General features: G+C 55.6%; 1 long non-coding RNA gene across 2 annotated transcripts; it reads right to left on the bottom strand.

The window, feature by feature from the left end:
• On the bottom strand, positions 1-10221 carry LOC144289452 (uncharacterized). 2 transcript variants are annotated; one of them, XR_013357337.1, is made up of 4 exons: positions 10115-10221; positions 8290-8471; positions 3160-4210; positions 1-444 (listed from the first exon to the last, which is right to left on the bottom strand). It is a non-coding gene; the product is annotated as an uncharacterized LOC144289452 (long non-coding RNA). The 2 variants fall into 2 exon arrangements; XR_013357336.1 differs by lacking the exon at positions 3160-4210.
• Positions 10222-10906: the final 685 nt, after the last annotated feature.

Genomic DNA, 10906 nt, shown 5'->3' with positions numbered 1-10906 from the left:
TTGAAGCTGCCAGTTTCTGGGGTGATTTTCTTTTATTAGCAATAGACATCTAATAACATGATTGTTATAAAAGATGCTGGGGCAGAAAGGAAATAGTGCTCTGTTTGAATGAGTGATCCAGAGAAGTGTCTAAGAGCCCAACAGGATGAAGTCTTTCAAGTTGAAAGGATCAAGGAACCAAAAGCCCAGATATGGGACAGACTGTCCAAGTGGATATTAAAATCCTCCAGGAAGACAGGACAGCTTGGGATCCAGGTTCCAAATTCTTCAGTGAATGAGGAGGAGCTCAGGAGATGCAACATCATGGTGGTAGTGGAGGGGAGTGGATAGTTTGGCTCTCAAATGGGAAGCCTGAACTTTGGGGGTCTGTTTTTGCATGCAGAGAATGAATACTAGTCAGAATGGAGTCACGGGGCCAGGAGAAGACCAATCCAATCCTTGGCTCTGGCATGAAAGAGAATTGAAAATTAAAGTCATCATTAGCACTGTTGGCATCACTCTACCACCACCACTATCTCCGTCACCACTGTAGTCATCATCACCAGTGTCGGCAAAATCCTGACCACTACCAGATACATCACCATCACCACCGGCACAAGGGCTGTCACCAATGCAAACACCGTCAGTGCTATCACAACCACCACCTCTACCAATACGACATCATTAAACACCACCACCATCCTTGTCCCCACAAGCATCAACCACCACCACCACCACCACTGTCACCTACTCAGTGCCAGCATGGCCATCCCCATCACCACAGACATTGCCATCACCTCCACCACTACCACCTTAACAAACACCTCACAATCACCACCCTCACCTGGACCCCCATCTTCCCCATCATTGCCCCATCATCATGAACACCACCATGCCCACCACAGACATTGTTACCACCCCCACCTCCACCATCACCTATGACTGTCCTCCACAACTACCATCTCCCCCAGCATTATCACCACCGTTGATTCTAACATCACAGGGGCACAGCGCTAGAAGCCTGCCTCAATACCCGTCCCCCTTTCCTCCTTAGAAACAGGGTGCCAGATTCTTCAGCGGGCACAAGGTCACATGGAAGAAAGGTCACAATTCCCAGGCTCCCCTGTCAGTGGGATATGTGAAGAAGTGTGGGGGACTTCCAGGAAGTCTGCTCCAAGGAGGGGCAGCCTCTCACCTCCCTTTTCATCACTGTGGGCCAGGCAACCATTATTTCTCACTTGTTTTACTATGATAGCCTCTTAATGGGTCTTTTTGCTTCTCCTTTGCCTCTTGATTTCCTATAGGACCAAAGTGTCCCATGAAAAGGTAAATCAGACCATGTGATTGCCTTGCTTAAAACCTCCAGTTTTTTAAAACGCCTGGGTGGCTCAGCGGTTGAACATCTGCCTTCGGCCCAGGGCATGATCCTGGAGTACCGGGATCGAGTCCCATATCGGGTTCCCCTGCAGGGAGCCTGCTTCTCCCTCTGCCTGTGTCTCTGCTTCTCTCTCTCACTCTCTCTGTGTGTGTCTTTCACGAATAAATAAATAAAATCTTAAAAAAAAAAAACCCTTCTAATAGCTTCCCAATGCATTTAGCATAAAATCTAAACTCTTTATCCTGACCTATGAGGTTCTAAGAAATGGAGTTCCTGTATGAGTCTTTGTTCCCATCTCCCACCAGACTCCCTCTTGCTCACATTTTCTAGCTGTTTTGCACCCCTTCTGGAGTCTCTAACGAACTTATTTTTTGCTCACCACAGGGCCCTTGCACATGGTGTTCCCTCTGCACAGAATGTTCATTAAACCCCAAATTCTATATATTTTTTAGGGTTCTAGATATTTTAGAACAAAAATATCTCCCCTCCCTTGCCCCACCCCCCCCCCCAGCCAGGTCTAGTTTCCTGTATACCCTTGCTTCCTGGCAAGTATTTTTTGTGACAATATGCTTGTGGACTTACATGTTGAATATGTATCTCTTCCACTAGACTGGAACATCTTTCATGGCAGGGATATGTGGGTGGATGGGGGTATGCATTTACTAACTTCTATTTTTTTCAATAGCAGAAACAGCACTGGGCACATGGAAATATTTGTTGAAAAAAATAAATAAACGCTAGAGTGTGTTCATGCTGGCCCATCTCTAGAGTCACGCTCCTACCTCAGCTTCCTTCAGGCAAGTTATTAAATTGTCTTTCGAGTCAGTTTCTTCAACTGTAAAATGGGAATAGTCATGGACGTTTCCTTCTGGGTTGTTTGGTAAATGTAATGAGCTAATATGGATAAAGCGTTTAGGACACTGCATACACTTAGGGCCTTATAAATGTTTGCTGTGGCTGTTTTCATTCCTCCTGCCCACAGAGTCTGCTTCATTGTCACTGGAGCTTTTTCCCACTTTCAGGCTGCTTGGCCAGATGTTGCCCTTCCTTGGGACCTAGGCCAGTTCCCTACATCCCAGCTCCTAGAAGGCTGAGACTGTCCCAATGCCCCCCTTTACCCAATCATGCCTCCTTGGTATAAAGCTGGGCCCGGAACATGGCCAAGTTCACCACTACCCCCCTTCTGGGACATCCTTCCTTGCTCTCTTGGTGTCAGTCTCTGCGGTCAAAGCTGGCTCCACCTAAATACACCTGACTGTAGCGCTGAGGCTCACATGATGCATTTAGCAGTGTTTGCTGAATTTTTAAAATGTTACTTAATAAAAATTTAACATACTTCTTTTAAAATGTAAGTGACAGAAAATTTAAAAGCAAAATTAAATAATCATTCCCAACTCCCACCACTCAAAGCAATCGTCATCAACTTTGGAAGGAGCGTAATTCCAGACACCTCCCAGAGAGGCTCACAAATATGGAGCTCGGTCACTAGTATAGAAATGGACCATATTATGCTGGCAGTTTAACAGGGTTAAAGGATTGCCTTTAGTTTCACTTGGATTTAATCCAAGAGAAAAAAAGCTTGACATGCCACTGAAGGAACTGCTGGTCTGGATATGTGCCAATTGTCATGCTGGTCTACTCTACTGATGACGTCATGGTACTCGGACCTGGGGCAGGTTGTGCAAGCACCTTGTTATCCTACTGAGGCACGTGAGGCTTGCCCTATCAGTGAAAGTTTGAAGGGTCTCCATGCCTGGGGCATGCTGGGAACTCTCTTTTGGGGGGCGAGGACAGGCTCTTACCCTTCCCATCTCCAGCCACGAGGAAAGAAGCCCCAGCACTCAGAGGGCCCCAGGATGCGGCAAACATCACACGTGGGAATGCTGTCCCAACCCACCCATCAGGTGACTGCGTGGGTGGGGCCCGGAGCAAGAGAAGTCTCTCCAGAAGATTCAGACTGTGGTCAAGCTGCTCCACAGTCATATGATCTGCAGATCTGATGGTGGTAGACACGGCCCCAGGTGGAGCTGCTGGCCAGCCCTGGAAAGAGGTTGCTATGCGAATGCTCCGAGTGCCGCAGCAAAACTATTTCAGGAGCCGAGCTTCTGGAATGCTACAGGGACCCTGCAGGGCCTCAGCGTCTGGTGATGGGGCATCATGTGACCGTGTGACTGGACATGGCCACCATCAGATCCAGTAATCATAAGGTGGCCGGGTCCAGCAGCAATCCACCACGTGATAGACGGGAGCACTCCGGATCGCGCTGAGCACGTCTGTGCACAGGCCGCAACAAGGCGGGCTGGCCTCCCGCATTCCCACCTCTCTGTTCTGATGCCTCTTCTTCTGCCCGCCTGTAGCTCCGGGGCAGGGGTTCCTTGGGTCAACTGGGGGAGGAGGCTCGGCTCACAGATAGATCTGTAACCACATATGGACCTCCGACACCCTAAAGTCCTCTTGGAGCATCCCTAAGAGACTGGTGGAGAGACATGGTCCTGGGGCAGCGCCGCGAGGGGGACACTGGGCAGCAGTCGGTAGCCTGGCTGGTCAGCCACTCGCTTGGGAGAAGGGAAGACCCGAGACAAGGAGGTCTGGGGAGTCAGTTACTGGGTGGGCACGGTGAGTGTGCGTCCAGCCTGGAACAGAGAGGTGATAACCAGGTGAAGACTGACTTGCCTCGGGGCCACTCGAGCACTTGCACGATGAATCTATGAACACTGCAGCCACGCGGCAGGGCTGACTCGGCGCGTGTGCCCCAGTATGGCACCATGGCTGTGGCAGGTCCCCACCTTCCAGCAGCAGAGACCAATGCTGAGTTCTTGATGGGGTCACCTCTTCAAGAGACTGGCCAGCAACCTGATGGAAAGTTGGTCACACTGATCCTTTCCACCCTGGAGAGGCCAGCAACTTATCTTTACTGGAACCAAGGCCCTCTCCGGTGGCCTCCGGGCTGCAGTGCCTCCACTAGCACCGCCGCCTAGGGGCGGTGTCATTACATGGGTCTGATGGTCCTATTTCTTCAGCCAGGGCAGGTGGCTTCTCAGTCACTTTCCCATCTGCACCAAGCACACAGGAAATGATTCAAATGATTACTGACTCAATGGACTCAAGGACAGTACATCATTAGGACTATTCTGGAAGCACAGAAGAGAACCTAGGTCACTACATGTGACAGATACTTTAGGTTATTAGAGCTTCGTTCTCTCAAGGAACCCTGGTGTCCTGCACAACACTGTTTCAGACCAGGGACCATTTACCAGAAGGTGACAACAGAACATAACCACAGGTCCATTGGTCACGTCCTAGCTCACATCACTCAGTAGCAGCCCGCCTAAGAGGAATGGCCCACTGAAGGCTTAGCTCCAGTGCCAGTCTCGGACATCCTGAGGGCTGGAGGCTTGTCCTCTGCCACGCAAGAAAGCATGGAGACTAGACGACAGGTTGCATAGGGCCCTGTCACTGGAGCACAAGCAGGGGCAGAGGGAGGAGGGCCCTTCTTTCCGGCCATCATGCCCTCTTGCAGAACCCCTACTTCCTGCCCCACAATCCTGGTGTCAGCCAGACGGAGGTCCTGGTTTGGGATGGGATGAGGGGACTTGACAACTTTCGGGTGCACTTGCAGCTGTGGTCATGGCTGGGAGGAACTTACTGGTGAGGATAATCAACTCCGGCCTCTGTGAGAAGATGGGGAAGACCGCTGCCGTCCCACAGAGGGGCAGGGAGGAGTACCTCCAGAGCTCAGAATCCTCTGGGGCTTCTGCTTGTCCAGCTGTACCCAGTGACGAGGACTGGGGGCAGGAACATGGCTGGACAGGGGGAAGCAACCGAGGTCTCACACCCCTGGTGAAGAGCCAGGGCAACCTAGAGCCACAGAAGTGCTGGCGGCAGCTGAGAGGATCCAGAACAGGTGGGAAGAGATGGTGGATACCAATTGCAGCCTCAGGACCAAGCCCAGCAGGAGGGACCACGGCTCATTATACTGTTCCCTGTATTAAAATCCGACAGGGATCAAGGCCAGCTACTACCTTGAATTAGACTCTGGGACACACTGGACTTAACAGGGATTACAAATGGAGCTGAGGAGGGCTAAGGGGCGCAGGGGGGCTTTGGGTTTCTGTCCCAGAATTGGCCAATTCCTAGAGAGCTAGAGATTAAACCACTGCCCCACTCCCACCGCCGTGTGCTTTTCAAATGCAAACCAGCCAATCCAGGGCGCCTGGGTGGCTCAGCTGGTTAAGCTGCAGGAAGCTTGAAGGTTGGTCCTGATCCCAGGGTCCTGGGATTGAGCCCCAAGTCCCAGCCTGTTTTTCCCTCTCTGCTGCTTCACCTCCTTGTGCTGTCTCTCTCTCTCTCTCTCTCATCAAATAAATAAATAAATAAATAAATAAATAAATAAATAAATAAATAAATAAAACCCAGCCAATCCAGAGCCCACAGCCCGGCCACCTCCAGTGAGCTCTCACAGAGGGGCCCCTAGCCCCGCCCCCGCCCTATCACCGGCCAGGTCCCAGACAACTCAGGACTGCCCTAGGCTCCAGACACCGCTGAAGTGATTCAAACCAGCCACCTCCAAGCGTGCTTACCTGGCTTACCTGTCCTCTCTTGAGGAAGCCACAGGAAAGGCTCCCCAGTCACCACTGCCCCAGTGCTTCCCCAAGCGACCCCTCAAGGTGCGGTGTGCCCCCTCCTCTGGAACTGCAGCTGTCTTTTCAATGATGGCCTTACTTGGCCTCAAATTTTTGTTCTTTTTCTTTTTTAAAAATATTTTATTTATTTTAGAGAGTGCGTGAGACAGCACAAGCAGTGGAGAGGGAGAAGTAGGCTCCCCACTGAGCAGGGATCCCCATGTGGGGCTTGATCCCAGGACCCTGGGGATCATGACCTGAGCCAAAAGCGCATGCTTAACGGACTAAGCCACCCACGCACCCCTGAGCCTCAAATTTTCTACTAAGACACTCTTTTGAACCATGGACTGTACTGGAACTTCTGCGGCCCACCTCCAGGGCTCCTGCCCAGGCACATCCCAGCCACAGTGCTGCGGTGACCATTCCCTGCTGTCCGACCAGCCTTGCGAGGGTGCAGGCTGATGCCCCAGCATGAGGACCACCTGCGGGACCTGCTTGGCTCTCAGCTACAGGAACTCAGAAGCACAGAGGCTCCTGGGCCACCTGCAAGCATCGGGCTGGAAGCCTCCAGCCATGTGTCCCCTTTGGCCCCTCTTGGGTTGGGGGGGATGGACAGTTTTCATTACTTTCCTCGAGGTTCCTCAGACGGCCCATTAGAAATCGTGGTTCAATAATGCCTCTGCTTGTTGGTTCCCCCCCAACCCCCCTATTCCCTGGGACCACCTTCCTTAGAGAGGGAGATGAACGCAAACACACCCCATTTCTCAGGCTCTGCCTTTCCTGAGGTTGGTGCTGAGAATGAGAGAAATCTGTGTCTCGAGGAACTGAGGGCCCCACAGGGGGCTCTTCCCTATGAAATGAGGCAACCAGAGCTGCAGCCTAAGGCTGTGAGGATCCCAGAAATTCACAGGCCACAGTCCCGGCAGGAAAGAGGTGACACTCAAACTAGCAGCAGGGTTTCACAGCGGGGCTATTTGTAGGGCCTACTGAGGACAGGAGAAGTTGGCCCATGAGAACCAAGCCCATGATGGGCCCGCTGGTCCAGCCAGGCCCTGGGGACTTCCAGGAGTCTGACAGGCACGGAGGCAACCTGAATGTGGAATCCCGAACAACCTCACACCCGGGCAACCCCTGCCAACGCTGCCTCTTGGCTTTAGAACCTCATCGTGTGCCTGCATGAACTCTTACCTGCAGTACGGCCTGCCTGGGCAACCTCAGGCTCGTACTACTCCACCCCAGGATCGCCTCTTTCTGGGCCACCTCTCACGGGCAGTCAGGGGCAGGAGGTACAGAGAGGGCACCTGGGTGGGGCCCCAAAAGCTGGTGACAGCTGCGACAAGATGGGTGCAGACACTGTCCTGCCTCTGAGGCAGGCTGTGCCTGGGCCACCCGCTAGCCTTTGCCCAGCTTGGGTCTCCTGCCCAGCCCAGCCGATCTGCACACACCTTATCTCGGCCATCCATCGAGGGCCACCTGGACTAACCAGTCCTGCCAGAAACTGGATCTGGCCATAAAGGCCCCTCCCTGGAGGTGTGTGTGAGATAAACCCCCACCTTCCACTGGCCTTTGCCTGAGCCAGAGGGCCAAGGCCTGGGGTGGAGGTGGTGGATAGCTTGTTCCTCTGCCCCCTCCCCGCGCTCCTCTGTAACAGGCAAGGTTGTGTGAAGTCTCTCTTCCCACCAACCACTCCTGCCTGGGATGGGGACGCCTGGGTCAGCTATCAGAGCTGGGATGAGGGAAGGTAGAGGTCAGGGGGTAGGGCCATTGGGGAGAGCCTAGGACCTGCCCCAACACCAATTTTTCTTTGTTCAAAAGGGAAACTGAGGCCTAGATTGCTTTTCATCTCCATTTGTAAAGACCCTTAACAACTCATCACATTTTCCTTCGTGTAGAACCATCCGCTGGTGTACTCTTAACGTGCCCAGAGGTGAAGGACCTGCCTATTGCGGGCTGATGCAGAGGGGATCAGTGGGGCTCTCATTCTCATCTTCTAGATGAGGAAACAAGTCAGTTGTCCAAGGTCACATGTGGCCGAGCTGGGAGTGAAGCTCCCATCTGCCTGCAGAGCTGTGCGCTCAGAGAGACTTCCAGAGGCTCACCACCATAAATAAGCAGGCTCACCCACTTGTCCTGTTGGCTCCTTTCAATGATAAATTCCTGGAAGTCCAGTCATTGGACTAAAGCTCCCGTAGGATTTTGAGCCTGATTCTTACTGACAAATGGTGTGCCAGTCGTGGTGCCCACGGGACCTCACCGCAGAAGCAGGGAGAGGGCCCCAACCCCACCACTGTCCGTGTTCTTGCTTTTTACCTGGTTGGTGGGAAACTATGCCATGTCACTCTGTTTGCACATCCAGGACTCCAAGCAGCTTGTCTATGCTTGTTGGTTGTTTCTGTATCTTCTGGTATGAATTCCAGGTTTCCATTCTTTGCAGGCAGAGACAAGGCTGAGAAGCCACGAGTTCCCCTGCTCTCTGGCCTCAGGCTCCTCATCTGTATAATGGGGAGACAGGGTCCTCCAGGGAGGATGCCAGGACAACAGTCCCTCCAGGCCCGATTCCAGCTACAGGAATGCTTCTTTTCCCCAGTCTAGCCCCAGGCCGGACTCCTGATACCAGGTAGTAAATAACTTTCCATTTGGTCACCTCTGTTTTGGTGAATCTTTTGCCCTGGGGAAAGCGGGCGTGTCCTTAGTCAAGGACCCATACCAGCTACCAGGAGGGGCAGGGAGTGGTGCCTCCCTGGCAGGGAGTCCTGCCAACTTGAGCTTCTGTCACTGTGTGCCAGGCATTGACACCTCGCCTCAGTCTGCCTCCTTGCAGCTCGGAGGCCACAGCATCACCCCGTTATCCCTGCCCTCCAGTCCCAGCCCTCAAAGTACAGGTGGGAAGACTGAGGCTGGGGTGCACAGCAATGGGGTCCCAAGGACCCACAGTGCCTGCAGAGGTCTGGATGGCAGCGGGCCTGGTCCGCTGGTCTGGCTGGGTGGTGCACACAGGAGCCCGGGGTGGGGGGTGCTGCCCCTGAATGTGTCGCACACTGCGGCAGGGGAGCTTCGGCCTCTGCTCCCCAGCCTCGGGCCCCAGCGCCCGCAGATTCCTTTGCCTGGAATGCGAGGAAGCAGACAGGCCCAGAGAAGCCCAGCGACCTGAGCATGTGGCCCAGCATCAAGGGGATCAGTGTCCCCGCGGCGGGAGGATAAAGCGGGTCTTCCCCGCTGGCCTGGGCCAGATCCGGGCGCCGAGACGCCCCCCCCGCCCCAGGTCAGCGGCGGGTGCCGGGGCGCTCGGCCGAGTGCGGAGCGCGGCCGCCAGCGGGCCATCTGCATGACAAAGGCGCGGCCGGCGGGGGCGGGGGCGGCAGGGGGCGCCTGGCCCGGCTGAGCCTCGCCCCGCCCGCAGGCCCGCAGCTGCCCCGCTAAGCCTCCGCCCCGCGGCCCGAAGATTTGGGGGGCGGGGGCGGCACGCGAGCCCCGGCGCTCAGCTGTGTTTGCTCGGGGGCCGCCACGCGGGGCGGCGGGGCTGCGGGCGGGACAAAGGCCCGAGCCGACCGACCCCGCAGGTGGCGAGGGGGGAAGGGAGGGCGCGCCGGGAGCGAGGGGGCGGGGGGCCGCGGCGGCGTCGGGGGAGGGGGAGGCCCGAGCCGCGGACGCAGGCCCCTCGGCAGCCGGCCCGACCGTGCACGGGGCCTCGCGTCCTTGCGCCGCGCCCCGGAGCTGCCCCCCAGGCTCCCTTCCTGCCCTGGGACCCAGGACGACAGACGGCACTGGGCTCCGTGGTTCCAGGCCGCTGGGGGCCGCTGGCTGCTCGGAGCCGTTCGTGCTTCCACGCGCCGGCTGCCGGGACCCTTGCGCTCACTTGCTCTGCACTTGCCGCCCTCCCATTGCCCCCAGGACTCACGGAGCCCCGCGCCGGTGCGCCCTTGGCCCCTCTCCCCCAGCCTCCTCCCTGCCGGTGCTCCCCGCATCCCCCCCAGCCCCCCAGCATCCCCAGCAGCTTTCTCCACCTCCCCTCCCAGGAAAGGGCACTTCGGGCTCCAGGTGCCTGGACCAGACCCGCTGGGCCCTGGCGTCCTTGGCGGTGCCGCCGCGCCCGCTCTGCTGGCCTGACCTTCCCGAGCTATCCAGTCTAACCAACCTCTGCCAGGCCCGCCGCCGCCGGGGTCCTGCCCCAGAGCCTCTTGCCCGGACTATTCCTTCCTGTTCTCCCTGCTTCCGCCCCAGCAGCAGCTAGAAGGATCCTGTCAAAACCAAAGTCAGCCCTGCTGACCAAACCCTGCCCAGCTCCACACCCTCCCATGGCTCTCACCTCACTCAGAGGAAAAGCCAGAGCCCCCACAGCAGCCATGAGGCTCCGCGGATCTCCCGATCGCCCCCTCCTTTCCCCCTGACCCCCTACAGTCCACTCCAGCCACACACCCCTCTCCTGGGCAGGCCTCAGGGCCTTGTCACTTGCCATCCCTCTCTTGGAGCGCATGGCCCCCTCATTTCTTTCAGGTCCCTTCGGGCCTTTACTCAGATGCCACCTATTCAGTGCAGCCCTCCCTGGCCACCTGGTCTAAAATGTCACCCCCAACCCCCAACTCGTCTTGCATCTTTCTTTGCCTTATGTATTCTTGGCCCTTTTTGCTCTGTGGCATTTCTACATGTGTGCCTGCTCCCGTTGTGGCTCATTTTCTGTGTCCTGTGGACTGTAAGAGCCACCAGGGCAGAGATTTTTGTGTTTTCTGTTTGCTGTCATGTCCCCATCCCCCAGAGTTGGCATTGTCTCGGACACACAGCACATGTTTGATAAATATTTGCTGAGTGAAGGAAGAGTGAAAGCATCCAGTCCCCCGTGGTAACCCTGTAAGGTAGGCACCATTATCTCTATTTTTCAGTGTAAAGCACTGAAGCCCTGAAGGAGCAAGCAACTGGGCCAAGATCACAG

The sequence above is a fragment of the Canis aureus genome, chromosome 19, assembly GCF_053574225.1.
Source record: "Canis aureus isolate CA01 chromosome 19, VMU_Caureus_v.1.0, whole genome shotgun sequence".
NCBI lineage: Eukaryota > Metazoa > Chordata > Mammalia > Carnivora > Canidae > Canis > Canis aureus.
Note: the sequence above shows the minus strand (reverse complement) of the source record. Positions and strands in the feature narration are given on the sequence as shown.